Below are 6,040 nucleotides of genomic sequence, written 5' to 3' on the forward strand. Positions count from 1 at the left end.
TGAGGAGAAAAATCAGCCTGGGCTTACTGCATCCTGCAGATGGTCTGTAGAAGAAGACCACTTGAACCATTATCTCTTTGTCCAGTCACACTTTAAGGAAGACCAAAGGAAATCCCACCACTGCCTTTTTGTATGGGGTCTTAATATAGAGACTTCATGCATTAGGCATGCTGTGAGAACATGCAGGCAATGAAGCCTTTCTGGTAGGCTATGGAGGAGAAGCATCTACTTACTTTGATCTCAGTTGAGGTAGTAGATCAGGACAAATTTAGGTGAATGTGGCTAGCTGTGGGTAAGGACACAACTTGGGGCTGCTGTGACTCTGGATTCACCATCTGAAGTACCACAAGGCAAAGGGGAAGTCAGAAGTTTCCACACAAGGTACTTCAGTGGTCAAGTTGCCCCACAGCTGGGTAGCAGTTGAGCAGTAATATTTTGGACTATGAATTTGAATGTGAGCAGCTACATTGTGCTTCATCTGTATTATAAAGCCTCTGTGCTTTTCCCTCTGATTACCCCTCATGAGGGATTTCAGTTGCTGTTACATCAACAGTCTAAGGCTTTATTTGTGATGTCTAATAGGAATCTGTTTAGTACCTTATTAAGACACGATACTGGTTTGCAGCCCTTTGACTTTAGGGAGCTCCGGATGAAGTGTACTACATTCTTACCCAATGACGCTCCATCTCCAGATGCTATTTATACATAGATCCAGACATTCCCTAAACAAAATCTGAATGCTAACTGTGATTACAGCACATCTGCTTATTTTATGTGCTGTAGGAATGCGTGTCAGTGACATCAGTTAGCCATTATCTCCAGAGCCAAGCTTTCCACTATCATCGATTGTGATTGAGAGGTCAAGAATGAGCTGAGCTACTGTTCCAGCTCCTGCCTGCTGCCTCCGTGGGTTTTGTGCATTTCAGATGTTTTGCTTAATCCACCCTTCCCTTCATTCCCATAAACACATTTGAAAATTACTTAGCAGTGCTTGTGTGAGTATTTTAAGCTTTTCTGTCTGTTTGGAAGCTGCTGTTGCTATGCCATAGTTTATATCCCATTTTATTTAGACTGGGATTGGACTTTTTAACAGGCTCATCACATTATGCTCAGTGTTTGGATGGTGCACAACCTCCTTTTAGTTACCTGGCAATCGCTCTACAAGTGTTAGCTGCCACTTGGAAGCTGAGCAGAAACGCTGCCCTTGATGACTCTGTGTGCTTGCATAGTGCAATGAAATGTGAAGGAAAGTGATTCTGCTCGCTTTAATTACCTTTGATCACTTTGGTACTTGTGGGCAGAGAACAGTTTTGTTGGCCCTTTTTTTTACTTACAATTAATGTTTAGGTTTTCCTTATGGCCAAAAGGTGCCTTCATCCATGGAATCCTAGAAGTCCTCAATATTGTAAAGACTTTTGCTGGTGCTTAGCTATCAAATGTTAATTTAATATCATTTTAATGTTGCTAGTCACAGTAACTGTGAAACAAGGGTATTGGGTTTGCATGTTGGTGGTGTGTCAAACACCTGACTGTGAGAACTTTGAAAAGCAAAATTAAGGAGGAAACTTCATTTCTAGAAACTTTGTAGGTGAACTAGTTACAGGTTTAGAACACATTCTTGTACAATATAAAAATCATTGACTCAGAGATGTGGTGCTAAGGGATGTGGTGCATAAGAAGGATATCAGACTGCTGGAGCAGGTCCAGAGAAGGGCCACAAAGATGATCAGAGGGCTGGAGCACCTCCTCTATGCACACAGGTTTGAGAGAGTTGGGGCTTTTTAGCCTGGAGAAGAGAAGGCTCTGGGGAGACCTTATATCAACCTTCCGGAGGGAGCCTGCAAGAAAGCTGGGAAAAGACTTTATACAAGGATTTGTAGTGACAGGATGAGAAGGAATGGCTTTAAACTTGAGGAGGGCAGATACAGACTGGGTATTAGGAAGAAATTTTTACAATAAGGGCAGTGAGACACTGGAACAGGTTGCCCAGGGAGGTTGTGGATGCCCCCTCCCTAGAGGTGTTCAAGGCCAGATTGGACAAGGCCTCGATCAATCTGGTCCAGAGGAAGGTGTCCCTGGCCGAGGGTTGGAACTAGATGATCTTTAAGGTCCCTTGCAACCCAAACTATTTTATGAATCTATGAATGGTTCAGCACCAGAGCTGGTATAGTTAGGTAATTGTTGAACTCATGGATCTTAAAGGTCTAGTTGATGAGATATTTGATCCTACAGGAAATCCTGCCTATGGGGCAGGCAGGGAAATGCCTCTAGACTGAGAAGAAACTACCATAGTAATAAAACTCTGCCATGGTTTAGCACCTGAATTGGTAGAGTTCAATAATGGTTGGAGTAGATGACCTGAGAGATCTTTTCAAACCCAAACCATTCTATGATTCATTCTGTGATTCTCAATGGTTATTGTAACGTGGGGATGTGTCTTTCTCTAAGAGTAGATCAGGGATTCTCTTGCACTTCTGTTCAGTCTGGCCTGAAAATGTTCTTTATTCCAGTTGTGGCATTGGTCTTTCTAGATAAAATATTAATGCCTGTACTCCCAGTGCAAGGCTAGTTACTCAAAAATTGTATCTATTTCTTCTATTTAATGTCTGTCCTGGGACTAATCATCTCTAAATTGGCTTCATTATCTTACACAATGCTTGGGTGGAAGAATTAGACCAGCTGTGAAGAAGGGGTAGCACCCCTTCCATCTCACCATACTAACTTCTCTCCACTTTGCAATAATTCTAGTGCCTTTGTTTCAGTTCTTCATTTCAGTTCTAGATCCTCTTTCTCTGATACAAGACAAGGTTAGTAAAGACTCTATCAACAATAGGTTTCATCTTGGCTTGTCATAATTGTTCAATCAACTTGATGAACCACTGTGAGGTTTTTATGTTTTCCCCACCCTAGGCTGTGAACTTCTCCTTAGAGCAGAGCAAGGGATGGAGCAAGTGAGTTCCTTTAAGAACACAGAACAATACAGATTTGGCCATCATCTTGACCACATCTCTACTCTTTAAAGTGCTCTAAAGCCATCTTAAGCATTGTCAGCATATTCCTGGCCCCACTGCTGGACTTCTAAGACTCTTGCCAGCATCATGCTCTTGCAGCCCATAATACCAAACATATCCTAGGCTGAATCAAGAGGAGTGTGGTCAGTGGGTCAAGAGAGGTGATTCTGTCCCTTTACTCTGTTATTGTGACACTCCACCTCCAATACGGCTTCCAGTTCTGGTGTCACCATCATAAGAAGAACTAAGAACAGTTGGAGTGAGTCCAGAGGAGGGCCACAAAGATGATCCAAGGGCTGGAACACCTCTGCTAAGAGAATGGACTGAGGGAGCTGGGGTTGTTCAGCCTGGAGAAGAGAAGACTCTGGGAGGACCTTACCACTGCCTTCCAATACCAGAATGGAACCAACAGGAAGGCTGGAGAGGGACTTTTCATATGGGTGTCTACCAATAGGACAAAAGGGAATGGTTTTAAGCTGAGGGAGAGTAGGTTTGGACTGGATCTTAGGAAGAAGTTTTTCGGAATGAGGGTGGTCAGATTCTGAAACAGGTTGCTCAGAGAGGTTGTGGATTCCCCCTTCCTGGAGATCACCCACAGATAACAACAGCTCAGTGAAACTCAGCCTCTCACAGGAAGAGGTTCTTCTTCTGTACTCAGCTGCACAACTGTTGCAATCTTCAAATTGTATTGAAAGCAACAAGCACAGAGAACTTGACATCTAGGAGATAACAAAGCTTTGAAGCTTTGCCTTTATACCAAGCTGTAGCTATGGCTTACAACATTCCTGCAAGGAAGGATGTTCCACAATAGTCAAGGTCTTACTGGGAACAGCAGAGGCAACAAGTTAAGGGTAAGTTAGGAGAATCAGGTGCCCCAGTTTTCTATTCTCCTGCTCCTCCTCCTGCTCCTTTCTTTTAGTCAACACAGAAAAGACATAACATTTGCATGTGAGAGCTGTTTACTTTCAGCTTTGTTCTACATGAGTCTGGAATACACAGTCTCCTCATGCTCTCAATCTTCCCCCTTAACCTTCTTCATAAATCATAGAATCATTAAGGTTGGGAAAGACCTCTAAGATCATCAAGACCAACCATCAACCCAACACCACCATGCCAATTAAACCATGTCCTAAAGTGCCATCTCTACACATTTTTTGAACACCTCCATGGACGGTGACTTCACCACCTCCCTGAGCAGCCTGTTCAAATGAAGAGAAGCAGGTCCTCACGTGCTGAGGGGCAGGGAAAGAATAAAAGAGGAACTTTTGCAATAGTAGGGTTAAGGAGCAGTGGACAGGGTTCCTGTTTAATTTATCTTCTCAGCTCTTGCCACATATCAGCCTATCTATCACAGAAGCCTCAGAGACCTGGGTGGTCTCTGTCTGCTGTGATGGGTCAGCACCACTACATACTTGGGTCTCCCAAACGTTTACCACACTCCTGTTATTCCAGGTCTCAGCCAGCCAGCTACTGAGAAGTACAGGAAATGAAACAAAGAACATTTTAATTCCTTAATAGCAGAGCTTTGTTTTCATGGGCCCCATCCTGTGTATGGTCCTGACATCCCTCCCCATCTCAGTCCTACACAATAAACCACGAGCTGGGACTTGGAACTTTCAAAATACTTCCAGAAACAAAACTAAGATGGAAAACTATAAAAAATTTAAAACACTGGTCACATTGCCTTCAGATTTCATCAACAAAACGTCTCTTGAATTAGAAAAAAACCCAAACAAACAGACTTTTCTGCCAGAAGGTCAGGTGGAAAGGGGGGGGTGGTCAATGCCTCATTGTCTTAAGAAGTCTTACATTCCTTTTGAGACTCAGTTCAGATGGACAACATACCACATGTGTTGTTTTAGCACATTGAGCATGCATTAAAAAAATAATTTAAAAAATAGTCTAAAATAAAATGTATTTAACATTTTGCTTTGTCCTTAGCTTTTATTTTCATGGGGAAAGGGCAGTAAGAGTTGATGTGTGCAGAAATTTCATGCAGTGTGACAAAGCTGATGGCACTGAAACCAACACTGAGATTCCCTTCACAGTTATGACTGTATTGAGTAGCCCTTAGGGTCCTGTTTAGGACGATGGGCTGCATTGGTCAAGGCACCAAATAAACATTAATCAATAAAAACCTGGCTCAGCTTTGGTTTTATATAAAAGAAATAGAAACAGAAAAGTGGAGGGCATGAACAATTGCTTTCTGCACAAACTAATAACCTAGCTTTTTGGCTTTCCTAGGATTTGAGGAACAGCATACCGTTTCCTCATTATCCTTCTCATTACTTTATTTTGGGTTCTGCAAGACTGGAAAAGGCTGCCCAGGGAGGTGGTTTAATCCCCATCCCTGGAGGTGTTCAAAAGCTGTAAAAATAGGGTGCTGAGGGACATGGTTTAGCACCAGACTTGGTAGAGTAAGGGAATGGTTGGACTCCATGTTCTTAAAGGTCTTTTCCAACTAAAACCATGCTATGACTTTAATACCAGCCTTCTAGGCCACAGTGCTGGACCTCAGTGTGAATGATTCAGATAATACCTTTGACTCTTCATAGCCAAGAACAACTGGTGTGACAGCCACAGAATGCAGAGGCTGCTCCTTTCCTTATGTCCTCTGATGGTAACTCTAAAAGCAGTCACCCAGTGTCCTTTACTTACCATCTCAGCCAACAAGGTAAACTGGCATTTCCTGGGGGTGGAAAGGCAAGTTTGTTCTTTTATTAGTAATTTGCTTAATTTAAGTTGTGCTTGATCTGGCAACCACTCAGTTCTCCATAAGACACCAGAAGCTGTTCTGGTAAAGAGGTTTCATTACTGAAGAAGTACTGGAGCTGTTAGAGATACAGTGATAGCCAAAGCAAGCATTGAAAATGCAGAAACCTCTTGTATTCAAGTCAGCTGGTAACCTCTAAATAACCCTCTCAGGATCTGTGAGTGCAGACAACAGCAGGCAATGGAAAATGGAAGTTTCTGCTTAATCGTCTTAATATTTTCAGGGTAATAAAAGAAAGATTAGTACACTTAGCCTC

Source organism: Dryobates pubescens, chromosome 1 (assembly GCF_014839835.1).
Source record: "Dryobates pubescens isolate bDryPub1 chromosome 1, bDryPub1.pri, whole genome shotgun sequence".
NCBI lineage: Eukaryota > Metazoa > Chordata > Aves > Piciformes > Picidae > Dryobates > Dryobates pubescens.